This window comes from Bufo bufo, chromosome 1 (genome assembly GCF_905171765.1).
Source record: "Bufo bufo chromosome 1, aBufBuf1.1, whole genome shotgun sequence".
Taxonomy (NCBI): Eukaryota; Metazoa; Chordata; class Amphibia; order Anura; family Bufonidae; genus Bufo; species Bufo bufo.
The window spans coordinates 16346138-16367721 of NC_053389.1; the positions used below are offsets into that span (position 1 = coordinate 16346138).

The window sequence follows — 21584 nt, forward strand, 5'->3', positions numbered from 1 at the left end:
GTGGTACCCGGTGGGGTCTTCTGCTGTTGTAGCCCATCCGCCTCAAGGTTGTGCGTGTTGTGGCTTCACAAATGCTTTGCTGCATACCTCGGTTGTAACGAGTGGTTATTTCAGTCAACGTTGCTCTTCTATCAGCTTGAATCAGTCGGCCCATTCTCCTCTGACCTCTAGCATCCACAAGGCATTTTCGCACACAGGACTGCCGCATACCGGATGTTTTTCCCTTTTCACACCATTCTTCGTAAACCCTAGAAATGGTTGTGCGTGAAAATCCCAGTAACTGAGCAGATTGTGAAATACTCAGACCGGCCAGATCTGGCACCAACAACCATGCCACGCTCAAAATTGCTTCAATCACCTTTCTTTCCCATTCTGACATTAAGTTTGGAGTTCAGGAGATTGTCTTGACCAGGAGCACCCCCCTAAATGCATCGAAGCAACGGCCATGTGATTGGTTGACTAGATAATTGCATTCATGAGAAATAGAACAGGTGTTCCTAATAATTCTTTAGGTGAGTGTATATAAACAGTCCAGACGTGAAAGTGCTACAAACTACATTACTTACTGAAACTTGATTTTGGTAACATGATCCTACATAACTCGGGCAATTGTTTGTACCTGTCTAACTCTCGTTGGCTACTTGAGCAATATGGGTCTAAGCTTCATTTATTGGAATTTCATGTATTGGAGACTTGCAAAACATGTATAACAGTCCTTAGGACATTGAATACACACTGAGAGATCAAAAAGTGAAAAGGAACACTTTAAAGTTAGCAGAGAATATTTTCTTTTGACATTTTCATAAACTGCAGCCACATCTGATCCTAGAACATCATTTTCTGCTGTAATATAAAACAAAATAAAGTCAATGATATGATAAAATATGAAAAAATTATGAAAACTGTACAGGGAGAATTATAACCAGTAATCAGCATGAAAACCAACACCTGAATCCCAAATTGTGGGACATTTAAAAAAGTCCACTTCATTTCAAGTCCAGTGCACATAACATTCCCATAAAAATCAGTACTCTTGGCATTTTCTGAACATACCGTACACTACTATATACACTCACCTAAAGAATTATTAGGAACACCTGTTCTATTTCTCATTAATGCAATTATCTAGTCAACCAATCACATGGCAGTTGCTTCAATGAATTTAGGGGGGTGGTCCTGGTCAAGACAATCTCCTGAACTCCAAACTGAATGTCAGAATGGGAAAGAAAGGTGATTTAAGCAATTTTGAGCGTGGCATGGTTGTTGGTGCCAGATCTGGCCGGTCTGAGTATTTCACAATCTGCTCAGTTACTGGGATTTTCACGCACAACCATTTCTAGGGTTTACAAAGAATGGTGTGAAAAGGGAAAAACATCCAGTATGCGGCAGTCCTGTGGGCAAAAATGCCTTGTGGATGCTAGAGGTCAGAGGAGAATGGGCCGACTGATTCAAGCTGATAGAAGAGCAACGTCGACTGAAATAACCACTCGTTACAACCGAGGTCTGCAGCAAAGCATTTGTGAAGCCACAACACGCACAACCTTGAGGCGGATGGGCTACAACAGCAGAAGACCCCACCGGGTACCACTCATCTCCACTACAAATAGGAAAAAGAGGCAACAATTTGCACGAGCTCACCAAAATTGGACTGTTGAAGACTGGAAAAATGTTGCCTGGTCTGATGAGTCTTGATTTCTGTTGAGACATTCAAATGGTAGAGTCTGAATTTGGCGTAAACAGAATGAGAACATGTATCCATCCTCTGATGGCTACTTCCAGCAGGATAATGCACCATGTCACAAAGCTCGAATCATTTCAAATTGGTTTCTTGAACATGACAATGAGTTCACTGTACTAAAATGGCCCCCACAGTCACCAGATCTCAACCCAATAGAGCATCTTTGGGATGTGGTGGAACGGGAGCTTCGTGCCCTGGATGTGCATCCCTCAAATCTCCATCAACTGCAAGATGCTATGCTATCAATATGGGCCAACATTTCTAAAGAATGCTATCAGCACCTTGTTGAATCAATGCCACGTAGAATTAAGGCAGTTTTAAAGGGAAAAGGGGGTCCAACACTGGGTTAGTATGGTGGCACTAATAATTCTTTAGGTGAGTGTAAATACAGTGCATTTACCTTCAGACCGTTTCACTTTTTTCACGCAGTGTTATGTTGCTCCATGTGCTAAAATAAAAATAAAATTCCAGTTTTCTACCAATATTCTGCATTCAATGCCCCATAATTAGAAAGTGAATAGAGAATATTAAACATTTTTGCTAATTTATTAAAAAGGAAAAACTAGTATTTTACATGCACTCAGTATTCAGACCCTTTTCTATGACATTTGACAGTTTGCTCTGGGGCTTCTCGTTTCTCTAGAACCTCTGAGATGTTTCTACACCTTGATTGGAGTCACCCGTGGTAAATTCAGCTCATTGAACATGATTTAGAAAGACACAGCCCTGTCTATTTAACAGCTGACAATGCATATCAGAGCACACACTAAACCATGAAGAGGAAAGAACTGCCTGTTGAGCTCAAAGACAGGATTGTGTGGAGACACAGATCTGGAGAAGGGGACAAAAACATGTCTGCTGCACTGAATGTTCCCAAGACCACAATGGCCTTCTTAATTATTAAATTGAAGAAGTTTGGAATAACCAGAACTTTACTTAATGCTGGCTGCCTCAAGGGAGAAGGGCCTCTGTAAGCAGGCCCGGTGCTATAATAAGGCAGACCAGGCGGCCGCCTTAGGGCGCTGAGAAGGGGGGCGGAAAAATGAAACTTTTTTTTTTTCCCATTAATCACTTGCATGCCACCGGCCTCCTGTGGCTGTTCTCCTCTGTGTGGTAGTCCTCATATCTTCTCTCTGGGCTCCCGAGTCCTGACAAGTTGTTTGAGGACCTTTCCCACTCTGCCAATCAGTGGCCACAGCTGTGTCACGTGTCAGGGCAGTGATTTCCTGCTGAGCCAATCACAGGTCTGACACATGACACAGCTGCAGCCTCTGATTGGCTGAGTGGGAAAGGTCCTCAAAGTCTTGTCGTGAGCACAGAGAGAAGATACCAGGACCACACAGAGGAGAAGGGGAGCTGCTGCAGACGACCAGGGCCAGGTGAGGAGCACAATGTTTATTTTTACACAACATTAATAGAGGGGGGGAAATGTGACATGGGGGGGGAATGTGACACAAAGGGGGTGATGTAAAAAGCAGGGGGTGATGTGACATGGATGGGGAGAAATGTCACATTTCTCCTTCTCCATGTCACATCACCCCCCTATGTCACATTTCTCCTCCCCCTCCAGGTCACATTTCTCATCCCCCTCCATGTCACATTTCTCATCCCCCTCCATGTCACATCACGCTCTCCTTTTTAGATCACCCCCACCGAGTTGTGTGGGGGGGGGGGCATGCCAAAATGTAGCTTTGCGTGTGTGTACAAAAATCCTTGCACCGGCCCTGTCTGTAAGATAGGTTAGGAGCTCGAGAGATACTGTGTGCAGACGGTCCCCATTCAACCTGAGAGAGGTTGAAAGCATCTGCAGAGAACAATGGCATAAAATCCACAAGTCCAGGTGTGAGACCTTGTGGCATCATCCCCAAGAAGACTGGAGGCTGTAATCAATGCCAAAGAGGCATCAACTAAGTCCTGAGTAATGGGGATGAATACATATATCAAAACGTTTTCTTTATTACATTTCATTTTATCACCTCCAATTTGTGATAACAACAACAATATGGTTTAACCCTTTCAATACTAAATGTGGAACCTATAAGTTTACTGTCATGTTTTTCTTTACTTGATAAAACCATGGATCATGTTTTAACTGAATATTATATGTGTTCATTAATTCTTTGATGTAGATAATGTTTGATTCTACCCACAAAAATGTTATGCAAAACACCTATTTAAAATTTTGGAAACCGTCATGTGGAAGGAGGGATATATTATTGGAACTGTTGATGTCACTTTGCTCTATACTATTATTGAGAACAAAAATGGTTGTGAGGCCTCAGAATTCTTTCAGATGTTGAATATTTTTTTCCCAGTTAACAAATTCAGTCCATTGCATTTGTTTTGTATTGTCACACAATTATTTTTTTATTTTTATATAAAGTTGATTTTTATGTCCAGACGCGGGGTATTGCAATGGGATCCAGGTTCCTACCAAGTTTCAGAATCTGTATTTGGGCAAATAAGAGACATTAACCTCTGGCTGACTCTGCACAAACCTGGTCTTGTGGAAATGTTTTATTGATGACTAGTGTTGAGCGCGAATATTTGCATCGCGAATATCGCAACTTCGATAATTTGCAAATATTGCGAATATAGTACTATATATTCGTTATATCGAATATTCTGCATTTTCTCCATCTGAACACATGATTCCTTCCTGCTCAAAATTCTTGTGGGCCAATAAATCATTGGCCAACAAGCAAGAAGCAGGGAGGAATCAAGAGTTTAGATGGTAAAAAATGACGAATATTCAAAAAAACTGATATATAGCACTATATCACATATATTCGTTTTATAGAATATTCTTATTTTTTTTTTTCCCAATCAGTACAGTTATTGTCCTTCGGCATACTCCTCCTCGACAAGCGTCCCTTTCACCATGGGAACGCCTGGTGGTTAGAATATACCATCGGATCTGAGTTAGATTGTGAAAACTCAGATCTGATGGTATATTATAACCACCAGGCGTTCCCATAGTGACAGGGACGCTTGTCGGGGAGGAGTATGCCAAAGGGCAATAACTGTATTAATTGGGGGGAAAAAAATGAATGTTCTAAAAAACGAATATATGTAATATAGTGTTATATATTCGTTTTTTAGAATATTCGTCATATTGTAAGACAAGAATATTTAGCAACATAGCGAATATTCGTAAATTACTGATTCAGAAAGAGACAAAAAAAATTGACAAAAAAAAAAGGATTATAGCACCTACATTAGTGAAATTGCAGTCTATATGTGTATTTTACGAATATTCGCTATATTGCTATAACTTTGTTTTTAGAAAATTCGTCATATTCGAAGAATATATAGCAATATGGCGAATATTCCTAAAATACACAAAATCGCAATACGCGATTAATTAAATTGCATATTATTCGCGATAACTAGCATAATAATGAATATTCGATTTCGACAAATATAAGACGAATATTCAATTAAATATTCGCGAAATATTGCAAAATCGAATATGGCACCTCCCGCTCATCACTATTGATGACATTGCTTTTATTTGGGAGGGGGATGAACTATTGATAAGTGAGTTGTTTGTAACAAAATAAATAAAACATTTTATTCCTCTAATCTACAGTCAAAGTGGAAATAACCATTTACTGTATGTAAAAGAAGGCAAGCTGCTGATTAAGACCTATTATAAACCTTCAAACAGCAATAGTTATACATACTTCTAGGGCCATCTAACTGTATGGTTGGCTAATATTCCAAAAAGTCTATATATACGATTGTGGCAGAAATGTAGAGAAATCCAGCAGTACAATAGCGAAGCTGACAATTTAGTAGCCAAGTCTGTGTAGTAAGACTATGAGCTAGACACATTAATAGCCATTATACAGGAAGTAGAAAATGTGGGATGAAACATCTGATACAAAATAAAGACTATAATGTTACCAAGGCGACAACCCCGAAGTTATAAAATAGAAACCTACAATTACCCAGTATAATGAGCAAGAGAACGCTTATAAAAACATTATAAGAAGACATTGGGTTAAACAAAAACATATACAATAATTGGGTCACTTTTATCAGATCATCCTAGTTAAATTTTTAGAAGTCTAAAATTCTAAATCTAATAGCACCAACTATAAATAGGAAAAAAAAGCAGTCAGGTTTGAGAGCTGCACTTAAACAAGCAGACAATGTGATTTTGTGAGCGTTCACGTGTTTGAGTTAAAATGTGTGTATTAAGTGTGTGACTTTAGATTACGTAAGGGAGTATCTGTGAGAGCTTCATTATTTGGGTGCATTGCTGAGTGGCTGTGCCTGACTATTGTACTCTATACCAAGTCAGAGCAGTATAGTGTAGTTTATACACTGTGACTTGATTTTGCTGCCAGGTTTATTACTGTGTTGTTGTTTTTTTCTCTTCCTTCTCCAGTGTGTTGCACAGGTGAGGCCTTGTTCACATCAGCGTTCAGCCTTTCCGTTCTCCTGCTCCGTTATAGGAGCAGGAAAACGGAAAGGACGGATTCGGCTCATAACTGAGCCGAACGGAGCCTACGGACCTCATAGACCCCCATAGACTATAATGGGGTCCGTTAGGTTTCCGCTCAGAAGATGATTTTGGAGCGGAGACAAAAGTCCTGCATGCTGGACTTTTGTCTCCGCTCCAAAATCATCTTCTGAGCGGAAACCTAACGGACCCATTATAGGTCTATGGGGGTCTATGAGGTCCGTAGGCTCCGTTCGGCTCAGTTATGAGCCGAATCCGTCCTTTCCGTTTTCCTGCTCCTATAACGGAGCAGGAGAACGGAAAGGCTGAACGCTGATGTGAACAAGGCCTTAGTGATGAGGGTGTGACTATCTAATTAGGAGAAGTTAAATAGCCAGTCTTGAGGGCAGCTCAGTCTATTGAATCCAGAGGAAAAAAAGCTGTCTGATTTGAGAGCTGCACTTATACAAGCAGACAAACAACGCGAGTTTGTGAGTGTTTGCATGTTTGAGTTCAAGTGTGTGTTTGTATTAAGTGTGTGACTTTAGATTAATATTGCTGTTAGGGTGACCCTTCACAGCGTGTTGAGACACAGTTTTATTTTTATTTTCAAATGGTCAGTGAGACCAATAGTTGTCTCTAGGTTGACACGTGTGATTATGTTCTAGGCTAAAACGTAACATTTATGTAACGGGGTTCCGAAGGTGCACTCGGTCTCCCATTAGCCGCAGACCTGCTGCTTAGCTTCAGGAGCGAGGATCTGTGTTTGACCTCGTTCCCAAGGCGGCTTTGCTAGCTGGGAGGCCCCCTGCTCCTAAGTCTGCCTTGAGCGCCGAGCTGATCACTCAGTGCTCGACTGGTTGGTCTGTCGGTCATGTGACGCTGGCCACGTCACATGACCCTCACTCCCCACTATAAATACAGGCAGCCTGTTGGCCACAGGTTCCCTGTTAATTTAGGTTCCACCTGTGATTTTGTCTTTCCTGGAGTATTTACCTCCTGCTGAATTTCTGACGATCCTCTGCCTGCTCCTTGTGTACTTTGCTGCTCTCCTGGTATTCTGACCCCGGCCTCCTCCTTACGATCCTCTGCTGACTCCTTTGGTACTTCACGACTCTCCTGGTATTTATGACCCCGGCTTATCCTGACAATTCTCTGCTTGCTCCATTTGTACTTTGTAGCTTTCCTGGTATTGACTCGGTCCGTTCACGTTATGTTGTTTGTCTGTCTGTCATCCAGCACTTATTCCAAGCTAGGATTGCCGTCCAGTTGTCCCCTGTCATTAGGACTCACGAGGCAAGTAGGCAGGGCCAGGGGTAAGGGTGGAGAGCAGTGGTCACTTCCCTCCCCCCTGTGTGTGTGTGTGTGTGTACGCGACCGTTACAATTTATTATTGTGTATAAATAAAACACTACACTGGACTAACATTTAAAATTCTCATCTATGCCTGCTATGTGGATCAGAAGTGTTGTTAAATCTTATAAGATGATAATGGCGCCTTCGGATAGGTATGGAGGTGCTGCTATCCGCCCTGCTCCCCTACTCTGCTGGGCTGCTTTATGCTTAGCAGCCAATGCAGATTGTTACTGGTACCGGCACTGTTACTCCACAGTGCTGGGTCTCACACGGTAGCTGGTAAGCACTCACTCCACACGACCTTCCTATCTAGCTGCCACTATCTTGAGAGTTATAAATTGTAAAGCGCAGGCATAAACTGTCTAAAACACATGCTCTACAGCACTCTGCCCCCCGACATGTTTCGCCAAATTAACTTGGCGTCTTCAAATTAACTTGGAGTCTTCAATAGAGACAACTGTTGGTCTCACTGACCATTTGAAAATAAAAATGACTTTAGATTACGTGACTTGAGATTCAGGGACTTTAGGAGGGGACTACAGTAAGTTAGATTCTTATCACTGCCATATATTGTATTTTTTCTCTTTTCTTGCGTAATCCCATTTAGTATGTGTTCCATTATTGACAACGCAGTCCAGTGCACATCTTGTCTAATGTATGCAGTCCTGAAAAAGCCATTTGAGGGTGCAAATCTTTGTTCAAAATGTGAGCAAATTGACCATTTGGAATCGCACATCGTGTATCTAACCGGGTGAGTTTCAACACTGAGAAGCATTGACAATTTGGAAAAGAGTTTGCTGCTCACTGAGCAACCACTCTATGGGGTAGATGTGCGGGTGGTAGCGAGAAGGCTCAGGAAAGGGAGGTAGGTAGCTGGATAACAGGTATAAAGCGAGGTAGAGGGAAGAGTGCCTGGGAGGCTAGTCTTTATCTGACACACCCCAACAAGTTTGCAAAGTTGGCAGATGAGGGGGATGTCAGTTCAGGCAGAGCACTGCTTCAGCCAGCAATTTCTCTGCCAGTCAGTGGATTGTCAGCTCCAGTAAGCAGGGGACCAGGAGAGCAAGGCAGGCCAGGCAGGTGCTGGTAGTGGGAGACTCCATTATTAGGGGAACAGATAGGACAATCTGTCACAAAGACCGGGATCGTCAAACAGTGTGTTGTCTTCCTGGCGCTCGAGTTCAACACATCGCAGATCGGGTTGACAGATTACTGTTTGGGGTTGGAGAAGATCCAGCAGTCATGGTCCATATTGAAACCAATGACAAAGTTAGAGGTAGCTGGAGCATCCTTAAAAATGATTTTAGGGATTTAGCAAGGACCTCAAAGCTAGTGTTTTCTGAAATACTACCTATGCCACGAGCCACACAAGAAAGGCAGCGGAAGATTAGGGAGGGTAACAAGTGGCTCAAGAACTGGTGTAGGAAGGAGGGGTTTGGATTCCTGGAGAACTGGGCCGATTTCTCTGTTGGCTACAGGCTTTATTGTAGGGATGGGCTGCACCTCAATGGGGAAGGGGCAGCTGTGATGGGGAAAAGAAGGTTGGATGAGTGTTTAAACTGGGGACTCGGGGGGAGGGTAATAACCTTATAGGATGGGAAGATATTGCAGATAGAGACCGGGGGCAAGGTAATGGGACTGGGGGAGGAATGGAAGGAGGGACTAGAACAGTTCAGAAGGAAAGGTGTAAGGTTAAAAATATACATAAACCTCTTAAATGTACCGTATTTTTTGCCCTATAAGACGCACCAGCCCATAAGAGGCACCTAAGTTTTTGAGGAGGAAAATAAGAAAAAAAATATTTTTAACCAAAAGGTGTGCTTTTGGTGGGTTTTGAACTAATGGTGGTCTGTGCATGACACTACTATGGGGGATCTGTGGATGCACTGTTATGGGGGGGATCTGTGGGTGGCACTGTTATGGGGGATCTGTGGATGGCACTGTTATGGGGGATCTGTGATTGGCACTGTTATGGGGGGGATCTGTGGATGGCAGTGTTATGGGGGGTGATCTGTGGATGGCACTGTTATGGGGGGTGATCTGTGGATGGCACTGTTATGGGGGGGTGATCTGTGGATGGCACTGTTAGGGAGGGCGATCTGTGGATGGCACTGTTATGGGGTGGATCTATGGATGGCACTGCTATATATGTGTCACCCACAGATCCCCCGCCCCATAACAGTGCCATCCACTTATCCCCCACCCCATAATAGTGGCATCCACAGATGCCCTAATATACCGGAGCTAAACCTGTGGGAGGGGGAAGGGAGGAGGGGCCGGTGTCATGCAAATGCGGTGGGGCCGCTGCGGTCACTGTACTCCGGCCCCGCCGCTCATTCACTGCTTTATTGACTAAACCTTTTATATTAATAACCTTAATTTAAGTTCCGATCCCTAGCCCCATCTGTACTACTTACTGAATGTCCTGTAGCAGGCAGAGCAGGGCGGGCGGCCGTAACTCACTGATGTCACGTGCCTGCGCCGCCTACTTCATTCGTGCTCTGCCTGCTACAGGACACTTAGTAAGTAGTACAGATGGGGCTGGGGATCGGAACTTAAATTAAGGTTATTAATATAAAAGGTTTAGTCATTAAACAGTGAGTGAGCGGCGGGGCCGGAGTACAGTGACCACACCGGCCCCACCGCATTTGCATGACACCGGCCCCCCCTCCCTCCCCCCCCAGCTGATACATCGCAGTCTGCGATGCCGATGCCAGCATTCGCCCCATAAGACGCAGGGGCATTTTCCCCCCACTTCTGGGGGAAAAAAGTGTGTCTTATGGGGCGAAAAATACAGTATGTATACATAATGCCGGAAGCCTGACTAATAAAACTGGGGAACTGGAATTAGTGATGCGTGAGGAGGACTATGATATAGTGGAAATAACTGAGACATGGCTGTATGATAGCTATGACTGGGCAGTTAATGTACAGGGTTACAGTCTGTTTAGAAAGGATCGCCAAAACTGGAGAGGGGGAGGGGTCTGTCTTTATGTAAAGTCCTGTCTAAAGCCCACAGTCCGAGAAGATATAAGTGAGGGACATGAACATATGGAGTCACTGTGGGTAGAAATACATGGAGGCAAAAACAATAATAAAATACTAATAGCAGTTTATTATAAAACACCTAATATACCAGAGTCCACAGAAAATATACTACTAAACGAGATAGACGAGGTGGCAAATCATAATGAGGTCGTTATTATGGGGGACTTCAACTACCCAGATATAGACTGGGAAACTTGTACATCTCATAAAGGAAACAGGTTCTTGCCAATTACCAAAGACAATTACCTTTCCCAACTGGTTCAGGACATGACTAGAGGGACGGCCATGCTGGACTTAGTATTAACCAATAGACCTGACAGAACAACAGATGTGCAGGTTGGGGGACACCTGGGAAATAGTGAGCATGAAGTAATAACCTTTCAATTGTCATTCAAAAGAGTGTTTCTTCAGGGAGGAACAAAAATACCAAACTTCAAAAAAGCTAAATTTAGCCAACTAAGAGAGGCCATAGGCCTAACTAACTGGAAAAAAGTTCTCAAAAATAAAATACAGCCACAAAATGGGATATTTTTAAAAAGCATCCTAAAATCTAATTGTGAGAGATACATATCTTATGGAAAGAAAAGTTTAAGGAACAAGAAAAAAACTATGTGGATAAATAGAACTGTAAAGAAAGCAATAAATGACAAAAAAAAAGCATTTAAATCACTAAAACAGGAGGGTAGCTAGGAAGCACTGAAAAACTATAAGAAAAATAAATTGAAAATGTAAAAATCTAATAAAAGCAGCCAAACTAGAGACAGAGAGATTAATTGCCAAAGAGCAAAACTAACCCTAAAATGTTTTTCAATTATATAAATGGTGAAAAGTATAAATCGGAAGGTTAAAGAGAGCGATGAGGAGAAAGCAAAGCTATTAAATATTTTTTTTCTCCACTCTATTCACTGAATAAACTGTCAGATGAAATCCAGAATGTAAAAGTAAATTCCCCATTAAAAGTGCCCTGTCTGACCCAGGAAGAAGTACAGCGGCGTCTTAAAAAGATTAAAATAGACAAATCACCAGGACCAGATGGTGTACACCCACGTATCCTAAGAGAATTAAGTATTGTCATAGCCAGAACCTTATTTCTGATTTTTAAGGACTCTATACTGACAGGGAGTGTTCCACGTGATTGGTGCATGGCAAATGTGGTGCCAATATTAAAAAAGGGTCCAAAAACAGAGCCCATAAACTATAGGCCGGTAAGTTTAACATCTGCCGAGGGTAAACTGTTTGAAGGTTTTCTAAGAGATGCTAACTTGGAGTATGTCAATGAAAATAAGCCAATAACGCCATAACAGCATGGCTTCATGAGGGATTGGTCATATCAAGCTAATTTAATCAGTTTCTATGAGGAGGTAAGTTCTAGACTTGACAGCGGCGAATCAATGGATGTCGTATATCTGGACTTCTTCAAAGCATTTGCCACTGTACTGCATAAAACGTTAGTATATAAATGAGAATGCTTGGACTGGGAAAAAATGTCTGTATGTGGGAAAGTAACTGGCTAAATGATAGTCACTGTCACTAGTGGAGTACCTCAGGGGTCAGTATTGGGCCCTATTCTCTTTAATATATATATTAATGATCTTGTAGAAGGCTTGCACAGTAAAATATAAATCTTTGCAGATGACACTAAACTGTGTAACGTAATTGACACAGAAGAGCACAGTATCCTGCTGCAGATGGATCAGGATAGATTGGAGGCTTAGGCAGAGAAGTGGCAGATGAGGTTTAACACTGACAAATGTAAGGTTATGCACATGGGAAGGAATAATGCAAGTCACCCGTACATATTAAATGGTAAAACACTGGGTAACACTGACATGTAAAAGGACCTAGGAATTTTAGTGAGCAGCAAACTAAGCTATAGAAACCAGTGTCAGGCAGCTGCTGCCAAGGCCAATAAGATAATGGGTTGCATCAAAAGGGGCATAGATGCCCGTGATAAGAACATAGTCCAACCACTTTACAAATCACTAGTTAGACAACACATGGAGGACTGTGTACAGTTCTGGGCTCCTGTCTAGGCAGACATAGCAGAGCTGGAGAGGGTTCAGAGGAGGGCAACTGGAATCGGTGGACTACAGTACCCTGAAAAAGATTATCAAAATTAGCGTTATTCACTTGGGTTATTATTATTCACTTAGGGTTATTAACTATGTATAAATATATCAGGGGACAGTACAGAGATCTCTCCCATGATCTATTTATCCCCAGGACTGTGACTGTGACGAGGGGACATCCTCTGCGTCTGGAGGAAAGAAGGTTTGTACACAAACGTAGAAGAGGATTCTTTACGGTAAGAGCAGTGAGACTATGGAGCTCTCTGCCTGAGGAGGTGGTCATGGGGAGTTCACTAAAAGAGTTCAAGAGGGGCCTGGATGTATTTCTAAAGTGTAATAATATTACAGACTATAGCTACTAGAAAGGGGTCGTTGAGCCAGGGACATATTCTGATTGCCTGAATGTAATTGGGAAGGAATTTTTTTCCCCTTAAGTGGAGAAAATTGGCTTCTACCTCACAGTTTTTTTTTTTGCCTTTCTCTGGATCAGCTTGCAGGATAAGAGGCCGAACTGGATGGACGGAGGGCTTTTTTCGGCCTTATGTACTATGTTACTATGTAATTTCTGCAGGATTAAAATAAGCTGAAGGTGTTCAAGCACAAATATACAGTAGGTACAAGGGCTCTATTGCAGCACAAGAGGTGGCATCACTGAATCCTGTTGGAAAATAGAATTGGCCAGCATTCCCAGCCAGAACAAGTCTGTCCTCCTTCTACTGGTCTTTTTTTCTGATGACACATTCCATTTAATAGAAAATTGTATAACTAGCAAATCTCTAAATCACTTCATTAAAAAAAATTGCCTGCATCCACCAGAAAAAAAGCTGTAAAGTCATGGCAAATACAAATAGCAGAGGTAAAAATGTTCCAAAGAGGGGGGCCTGGCCGGCAACTGAGATGGCCACCTGGTGAGAGAGCTCCGGATTCCGCCTCCCATCTTCCTCACCCAGCGACTGCCACAGCGACCTGAAACGCTCCTTCTAGCCCAGGAATTCCTGCCAAACAGATGGAAAGATTAAAGGGGCCAAAAATCACGAGCTCTAAGCCTCTGGAGCACTTCTTCTATGCGGACACGGTAGGCAGAGAGGGCGGATGTTAGGGAGCGCGCGTGCGCGCAATTGCCCCTGATGAACTCCCGCCGCAACCAACTCACCCTGCCACCACCTCCACCCCGATCCCCTCAGCCGCCCGGCAGTTCTCCCTAGATAGCATCTGGGATTTGCCTGTTACCCCTAGTGTTGAGCGCGAATATTCGAATTGCGAAATTTTATCGCGAATATCGCAACTTCGAGAATTCGCGAAGAATATGAATATTTGCCTCTATATTCGTTGAAAAGAAATTTCGTTTCTCTTGAAGCTAATAAAACAATAGAAATATAATTTATTAGGCCCAATGCATTTAGAACAACTCACATATTATAAATCCCACACAAGCTGTAAGCAAAAGCAGCTAACAGTAGTTTGGATGAGCCAGCTAACCATTACACGAACAGAATTTTTTTAGGAATTTAATGGTAGCGAATTTTCGCATACAATATAAGAAAGAGTCAAAATTATATGAGTAACTGAACACTTTTTACATGTCAAGTGAATTCTGGGCACGGTTGCTTGTCATGGAACATTACCTAGCTTTTGCGAAAAAGAAACGTCTTTACAACATGCGATCCGCACACAAGCTTTAAGCATTAGCAATAAGCATAGTAATACTTGACTGATGAAATGACTCGAAATTTTTCAAAAATATTACTATATACGAAAATCAAGAATATAGCACTATATTCGAAAAATACGGCATTCCGTATTTTTCGAATATAGTGCTATATTCTTGATTTTCGTATATAGCATTATTTTCGAAAAATTTCGAGTCATTTCATCAGTCAAGTATTACTATGCTTATTGCTAATGCTTAAAGCTTGTGTGCGGATTGCATGTTGTAAAGACGTTTTTTTTTTCACAAAAGCTAGGTAATGTTCCATGACAAGCAACCGTGCCCAGAATTCACTTGACATGTCCAAAACCATTCAGGATCCATACTCATTTAATTGTAACACTTTCCATATATTGTATTGTACGCGAAAATTCGCTGCCATAAAATTTGCGAATAATAATTCGCATATTATTCACATTATGTTGGCAAACTTACGAATATTCGATTTCGGCGAATATAATACGAATATTCTAACGAATATTCGCGAAATATCGCGAAATCGAATATGGCACCTCAAGCTCATCCCTAGTTACCCCTGGAGTGGAGGGAGGTGATAGTATTATAGAACATGAAGCCTTACAAGACCCAATGCAGCCCATGGTGTCGGGAGGGGAGAAGGGTAATTCCTCTACCTCCAGAGAAGGCCGAGACATAGCACTGGCAACCCCGCAACCGCAGAGGCAAGGTAGACAAGATAAAACACAAGGCACTGCCTCATCTTCACATACTGCTCCAGTGGAGGAGTCCGACATTTTTGCACAGTTCCAAACATCAGACAAAACGGTTTCTGAGCATACACTGAAAGGAATTCTACTAGCCCTGCAGTCCTCCCTGTACGTGGACTTTACCAAGCTCCTGTCCCCACTCCACACTGTGATCAATGATATTGGGGATAGAGTATTGGACGTGGAATCTAAGATGGCATCCTTTGCTGAAGCTCACAATGAGCTGGTAGACTCCCACTACAATTTGGATGATAAGGTGGTCTCCCTACAAGCGAAATTAGTGGAATATGAAGATCGCAGCCGCAGGAATAATATAAAGTTCCGCAATATCCCAGAGTCCTTTCCGGGCCCAGAACATATTTGCAACAATTTATTAATCTTCTGCTCACTGACTGTGCTGCCTATGAACTCAGCATAGACCGAGCTCACAGAGTCCCCAAGCTACGTGACCTACCGGACTCAGTGCCCAGGGATGTATTGGCCAGATACACCTTCTACCATATAAAGGAGATGCTTATGGAAAAGGCGCGTAAGCAACAGCCAATGCCTGACCCATATTCGTCCCTGAAATTGTTCACAGACTTATCGGCCGCCACCCTGCAAGCCTGCAGACGTCTCGCACCACTTACCTCCATCTTGAGGACTTCCCACAAAAGTCCTCATCAATAGATTAGGGACACTTTACACAGCTGCATCTCTAGAAGAAGGGAAAGCTCTCCTTTCCAAATGGCACGTCCCTATGGAAGAAGAACTCCCGCAGACCAAAAACATTCCCCCTGCAAAGATAGCCAAGGAGTGGCACACAGTTCCTACATCATGATCCACAGCACTCTACCGGGCCTTCCGTTATTTTCTCCTTTCTTCTCCATAAGCCCTCTAACTAGGGTGAGGGAGATGGTGGAATCTCCATAGAACTGATATATGATATAAAAAGTTTTCACCCCCAGTTCACACAGTACCTACAGGACCGAGTGCAGACTCACGGCCTGGGTACAGTTAATGTTACACCGAGGTTTATTGTTTGTTAACCTTTATCTCTTCCTTTTTGCTGTATTGTTATGTGTCGAATGTCCGAGTCAAAACCTGCTTTGTGATAGGCCTGTTGAAGGAGATGGGCAACCCCCTAAGTATCTGAGACCTAGTGTCACCGTCTACATCTATCATTTCTGGGTATCTCATAATGGCACTTAAGCTTCTTTCTTTGAATGTGAGGGGGTTGAACAGAGGTCAGAACTGTGGAGGGAATTAGCCTCCCAAAAATGTGATATTGCATGTTTGCAGGAGACGCGTATCTCATCCCAAAATCCGCCTAAAATACAACTCAAATATTATCCCACCATCATCAAACCCTCTTTCCCAAAAAAGAAAAGAGGAGTACGTATAACCTTCAAGGCATTGGTAGCGGTCCAAATTCATCAAACCTGGATTGACCAACACAGCCTCTACATTATAGTACATTGCCTTGTTAACAATGTAGAATACACTATAATGAATGTATATGCACCAAATTCACACACAGAACGTTTTCTAAGACGCGCACTGGGCAAATTGCAAAAAGTTCAGAAGGGTAACACCATAATCTGCGGAGATTTCAATGCTATCTGCAACCCCTCTCTGGACTCCACCGCAAACCCCTTGACCTGCAAAATATTATTGGCTAAACTAGTATGGGCACACGACTTATATGATATATGGCGTCTCCTGCATGTTAATGAAAAAGACTACACATATTACTCTGGTGTCCACAAGACCTACTCCCGTATTGACATGTTCTGGGTGGGTAGATCCCTCATAGATAAAACTACCAAGGTGAAAATAGGCCCTATCCAGTGGTCAGATCACACCCCTGTAACGTTGTCGCTATCAGAATCCCCCTCTAGAAACTCAGATTACGTCTGGAGGTTAATTACTTACCTTCTGCCAGTGCCAGCAGTGGACAGAGAAGTGGAGCAGTCCCTTAGAGAGTTCTTTGCTAAAAAAATAGCACCTCAGAGATCCAGCCTTATACTCTGTGGAACTGCCACAAGGCATACATGAAGGGGGTTCTTATCAAACAAAGCAGCATATGGCACAAACAAAGAGATAAAGAAATCCAGAATACAATGTAAACTATTCAAAAGCTTGAGACACTGAACAAACAATCCCTCTCGGAATCTCATCTAAATGAGCTCTCCAAAGCCAGACTGCATCTAATAAGCCTCCTCATGTAAGCCTACGAAAAGTCTCTTAGACGCCTCAAGTTCCAGTATTACACCCAATACAATAAAGCTGGGGCACTTTTGGTGAAAAGACTTAGGTCTCAGGCGTTCAAATAAAAAATTCTGTGTATTCACCATCCCAGGGAATCCGACCTACGCCCCAAGAGACATAGCCAATGCCTTTTCGAGATTATCATTTCCGACTGTATAACCTAAGTGAAGATGCCAACACTGCCCAACCGGATATTAACTCCTTTGTAATACAGGTCAAACTTCCTAAGGTACGGCCAGAGGATCTAGAAATCCTTAACAGTCCAATCTCCCCTGAAGAGATACAGGCAGTAATCCGCTCTCTCCCTCTAAACAAGGCCCCGTGTCCTGACGGATTCTCTGCATTATACTATAAGAAGTATGGCCCTCAACTAACCAAATATCTCCTATTAGTATATTCCACAGCAATGGAAACTGGCGCCTTCCCTTCAGAGGTGCTGGAGGCACTCATAGTAACCATCCCGAAGCCTGGCAAATCACCCCTGCAAAACAGTAGTTACCGTCCCATTTCATTACTAAACTGTGATGTAAAGATCTATGCTAAATCTTAGCGAACAGACTCTTATCAATCATCCCCTCCTTAGTTTTCAAAGACCAAACTGGGTTTGTGCCAGGGAGACAAGCTCCAGATAACACCAGCAGACTCCTGACACTTCTGCAGACAGCAGAATCTCACGGTATCCCGACCACAATCCTCACATTGGACGCCAAGAAGGCATTTGACCGAATTAACTGGCCTTATGCTTTCTCGGTGCTTCGGAAGTTTGGTTTAACGGGTCCAATATACACAGCCATCTATGCACTATACGCCAACCCCTGTGCTAAGGTATTCACCAATTAAGCCTTGTCCACTGCGTTCCACCTGACCAATGGGACGAGACAGGGATGGCCGCTGTCCCCCCTATTCTTCATTTTATCAATAGAACCCCTAGCGTAGCTAATCCGACAGGACCAGAGCATAGTGGGCCTGGAGGTGGGACACAAGGAACACAAATTGGCACTATTCGCAGACGACATTATTGTGGTTTGTGCGAACCCTAAACGCTCCCTCATCAGAGTTTTTGACTTACTAAAGTCCTTAGCCAGGTCTCATATTACAAACTGAACATAGAAAAATCCCAGAGCCTCCCTATAAATATTCCAAATGACCAACTGCTGCAACTTAAAAACCTATTTCCCCTAAATTGGCAGCATTAAAGCATATCCTACCTGGGTATCCAATTGACCTACCCTGTGTCAAAGACTTTCCACGCCAACTTTCCACCCCTTCTAGTAGAACTACAAAAAGCTATCACCAGGATTAAATCACATCTGATCTTAGGTTGGCAGAGTGGCAACATACAAAATGCTACTCCTACCCAAACTTCTTTATCTTTTCAGAATTCTCCCTATCCCAATCCCCGTGCCTTTCTTCAAAATAACCCGTAAACAGATGATGGACTTTATCTGGAACTATAAACACCCCAGAGTAGCGTAATTGATACTAACCAGACATAAAAAGGAAGGAGGACTAGGTGTTCCCAATCTGGAAAACGATCACTCAGCGTGCCTATTGGATCAATTGGTCCACTGGTGGAATGATTTAGCAGACAAACAATGGGTGTCAATGGAGAGATCCTCGCTTAAGTTAAACACTCTTCACTCCCCGTTGCTAGGTACAGCCTGGAAACTCGGGCCTTGTACATCCCCTCTACTAATTATCCATTAGGGATTGGGAAACCTACTTGGAGGGACTAAGTGAGGGGGGAGACATCTCCACTTTCACAATATCCACAACCTGCCTTATGGACCACATCCCGGGATTAGACCTCAAGTTGTGGATCACCCGGGTATAAAATCAGTAAAGGATATGACAGGCCCGGAGAACATACTATCCTTCGCCCATATCCATGACACATACCAAATCCCCCACAAAGAATTTTACAAATTCTTGCAGATCAGATCCTTCCTGGGGAAGAGAGAAAAAACCTCACTACAAATCCCCACGATAGCTAAAAGATATCTACAAGATAGGTTCCCAAAAAGAGGGGGTATCTCCCTCTTCTATAACATTCTAACACAAGGTAAGGAATGGACTAAACCGGCCCCTTTGATAAGATGGGAAACGGATCTCCAACAATCCTTCTCAAAGGACCAATGGCAGACTGCCTTTCGCAATGCCAATACTGCTTTACGGTGTGTGACTCACAAGGAAGCGATCCTCAAATTTAAATATTCAAAGATGGTGGCTCACTCAGGACGAAATTATAGAATTGGTGCTACTAACCCGCAAGAGGGACACCCACCCTCTGGTCAAAAACAGTGTCTATAGAGTAAATTTAGGGTGAGCACTCAGCAAATGGCGTTTTGGAAATTAAAAGTTTAATTAAACACTAAAATAATGGTAAAATACTAAAATACACACGAAAATGAAGGATAAATAAGTATACGATTTCATAAACAATTCGCATAAATAGGCATTTGTCCCATTAGGTATAAACAGTCTCTTTGTAGGACAATATAGTGTTTTGTATAGTTGTTAAATATAATAAATGTCCTGTATAGAATATCCTACTAAAGCGTCTCTTTCAACAATCATACGTTGGTTGGTGATAAATGGTGCGTATTCAGTAATGTCATCAAATATCATATTATTTATTCAGCTTTACGTTCGCTGATTCAAATCTTGTGGTGCCGGTTATGCCGGTGTTAGGGCAGATTACGGAGGTAGCTGTATCTTACCTTCCTCGTGTCTGTCCAAGTTTTCCTCTAATTCGGCGAGGGCAACGCAGGACACAATTGGCGTGACTCTGCGTGCTCCTTCGCAAACTCACCGACTTCTAGCGGGAGTTGAGGCTCTCTTCCGGTTTAGTCCGTTCACGTGACTTGTATCCAGCGCAACAGGCACAACAGAGAGTCTATCTTTTCCAGGTATTTCTTATGGTTGTTAAATTTCTCGCATGGCCATGCAAGTTACTGCGGAGATATTTTCTTCTCTATTAAAGCGATCCAGCCCAGACGCGTTTCCGGAACTCTCCTTCCCTTCATCACTGACGCACCATTTATCACCAACCAACGTATGATTGTTGAAAGAGACGCTTTAGTAGGATATTCTATACAGGACATTTATTATATTTAACAACTATACAAAACACTATATTGTCCTACAAAGAGACTGTTTATACCTAATGGGACAAATGCCTATTTATGCGAATTGTTTATGAAATCGTATACTTATTTATCCTTCATTTTCGTGTGTATTTTAGTATTTTAACATTATTTTAGTGTTTAATTAAACTTTTAATTTCCAAAACGCCATTTGCTGGATCCTCAAATTTAGCCTTAGATGGTATTATACCCCCACCAGACAACACAGGATGTTCCCTTCCTCACTTCCTGAATGCTGGAGAGAGTGCAGGGATAGAGGATCCCTTCTTCACACACTTTGGTCATGCTCTAAAATTTCCCAGCTATGGACTAACGTTCAGAACCTCATAACGGATCATATTCACACTAGACTTGCATTACCGGCAGAGTTAGCGCTTCTATTTATAGGAATAGATATCTTGGGGCACCAGTACAGAACGATAGTTACTAATATACTAATGGCAACCAAACTGGTTATCACCAGGCACTGGAAAAGGCCTTGTTCCCCTTCCATACAGGAGGTGATAGACTTGGTTAACTCCACCTGCATACATGAGAAGATGTTCTATGCTCAGCAACCCTCCATGACAAGATTCCACGTGTGGACCTCTAGTAGATGGTATAGGATATAGGATATAACTCACCTATAGATAAGACTTCAACTTATTGGCCCTTACGCTGCAAGCTTACATGCTAGTATCCATATATGTCTACCTCAAGTAAGCATATGTTATTCACTCAGACACCCAATCATTTTGTGTTCATGTTTATTTCTATTTTTGTTTTGTTTTCAGTACAATATAAGAGTACCCACTCTATGGGTATAAGTTCACTTACAGTTTGTATTAGTTGTAGACATCATCACCTGACTCTGTACTGTTGATGTATGGGCGACTTCACAGAGAAATATTGATCTAAGTTGATGTAACTGGATGATGTACTTTTACAACACTGTTAAAGAACTGTATTTGTAACCAATAAAAATCTTGTGATCAAAAAATGTTCCAAAGAAACCAAAAGTTTAAGATAAAAAGTTCCAAAATTTGTATAGGGTACCAAAGAAAAAAAAAATTAAAACCAAACAGAAGAGCTGATGCAATGGGCTGTCACTAGCA

At 42.4% G+C, this 21584-nt stretch overlaps 1 protein-coding gene across 2 annotated transcripts in view; it reads right to left on the reverse strand.

Moving 5' to 3' along the window:
- Positions 1 to 21584, reverse strand: part of LOC120991856 (sialic acid-binding Ig-like lectin 12) — a 999480-nt gene that overhangs the window by 705685 nt on the left and 272211 nt on the right. The gene's annotated exons all lie outside the window — the stretch shown is intronic.